Raw genomic sequence first — 2,415 nt, forward strand, 5'->3', positions numbered from 1 at the left:
TTCCGGTTTAAACAGGAAAACGATGTTCACTTCCGGTTGAATATCTTCCGGTGTAATTTGTATAGGACAAAAATTTTTATGCTGATAGGTAGACAAAGTTATGACAAAAAAACGAAGAAAAAAAAATCCGGAACAGTCGTGAAACTTTGGCCGCCATTTTGATTTTTCTGAAATGATTCGATTTTTATTCAGACATAATGGCTCATCCGATTTAAATGATTTTGGTGTCAAATGAAAGAAGATAAAAAAAAACATGACATTAGGAAGCCGTTTTTCGATTCTCAATTTTGCTTTTTTGCAACATCCGGTTGAATTTTTTCAAAGTTTGAAGGGTCATAACTCGTGATCTTGAACTTTGATGACTTTGACCTTCATAAGGTCAAAGGTCATTGACCTTAGCTATCAGTTAATACTTTGACATTTGACCTCCGACATGTACTTCCGGTTTTATAGCTGTCCGAAAACAGCCAAATTCGCAACTTTGGACTGCTCTAGCACGTGACCTAATTAACCTAGAGGGTTAATTTTTTCGGATTCTTAATGTGCTTTTCATGCTCTTTCAAGTGATTTATAACAATCGTTTTTTAAAGCAAAATTGAAATTCGTGAATTTTTCAAATTTGAGTTTTTTATACAATATTAATGTTTCTTTGAGCTTGGTGTGTATATATCTTATGACCTATTTTATGTAGAACATTGAAACTTGGAATACAACAAGACAATTTGAATATGAATTAACCTATGGCAAAAAAGTTGAGGTGAATTACTAATTGTTTACATTTTGGGAAAGGGGCATAACTCGCATAGGATACATTTGTTCAAAAAGGAACTTTGCACACAATTACTTCATTATTTTGGCCAATTTGTGTTAATAGGTCAATTGTTTCAGCTTTATATTTCCAAAAAAGGAACGGGTTTTGAAATTTCCATATTTTCAATTTTCTATTTTGACCTTTATTGACTCTTGTTGACCTATATCTTTTGACCTGTATGATGTAGAAGCTTTAAATTTGGAACACAACATAACATTCAGAATATCAATTAACCTATGCAAAAGAAATTGAGGTGGGCATAGCACATCCGGGTTAAATTACTCGTTATTGACAATTTTGTCAAGGGACATAACTCGCAAAGTATACATTTGTTCAAAATGGAACTTTGCATACAATTACTTCATTCGTTGAGCCACGTTGTCTTAGAAGTTCGATCGTTTCAGCTTTATAGTTCAAAAAAAGGAACAGGTTTTGAAAATTCTAAATTTTCAATTTTTAACCTTGACCTTTTTTGACCCTGATTTTTGTAGGATCAAAGATCATTCACATTGGCTATCTATTTATACTTTTATATTTGCTGTCTTATCTCAACTTCCGGTTTTATAGCCGTATATATCTAAAAAATTTGATGACTTGTATCTCGTAACCTTGACCTTTGTTGACCGTCTCCCTTTCAATGTCAAATGTCATTGACCTTGGCTATCTTCTGATACTTTCATTTGTTAGGTCTGTCTACTTCCGTTATAACAATCTTCCAAAGAATTCTTCTCAACTTTAGACTGCTCTTGCGCGTGATGTAATTATCGTAGAAGGTTGATTTTTTCAGAGTCTTTTGCATTTTGCTACATTTGCAAAGTCCCACTCTGTGCCACGTGTGGCTCTAGTTGTCTTAATGTTTTCCAAGCTGTTTATGTTGTTAGGGCCTTTTGTTTACTTACAGTAGCTCTTTGTGTTGGGTATATAAACACTATCAAACCGAGAAACCCCTGTGTGCAAGTTGAAAAGACATTTGGAGGGAGTCCATAGAATGTGTTCCGATGAAGCGGGAATTCTATGCACATCCGAGGCCAAATCTAAACTCACAAAAAAAGACTGTTCGCTTTGTAAACGCTTGATAACCGAAATGGGCCACCACCTTATACGCACCCACGGTATGTCTACGACAGACAAGGCCTATCACAAATTAACCAGGTCATGTCGGTTAGGGGCTACACCTAGGGCTGAGGATGAGGAAACCAGTTCAGGTTCTGAGGCTGAGGCTGAGGCTGAGGGGGGTATTGAGGTTAGGGTGATAGACCTGTACTTCATGGTAAAAGGACAAGGGCCGTGACAGGCAGGGCCAAGGATTTGGTTCATTCATTTATTGATGATTTACGTAGGATTGACAAAAAAGACCTCACTGTAAAGAATGCTACTCAGCACGGCCATCAGATAGAGAACATATGGGTGACTGGAGCAGACAAGAATTTCCCACTCCAGGACTGGGTCAAACCCACATATCTGTTCATACCGTGGTTGACGAAGGCAAAGGCAGACGGGATCCTCAAACAAACCACATTAAAATCTTATTTATGTTCTGCCAGGCTTTTTATTCGCTTTTTGAGAGAAAGTAAATTGATTACAGAGGAGAATTTGCAAGAATG

Source organism: Lottia gigantea (genome assembly GCF_000327385.1).
Source record: "Lottia gigantea unplaced genomic scaffold LOTGIsca_208, whole genome shotgun sequence".
Classification (NCBI taxonomy): Eukaryota; Metazoa; Mollusca; class Gastropoda; family Lottiidae; genus Lottia; species Lottia gigantea.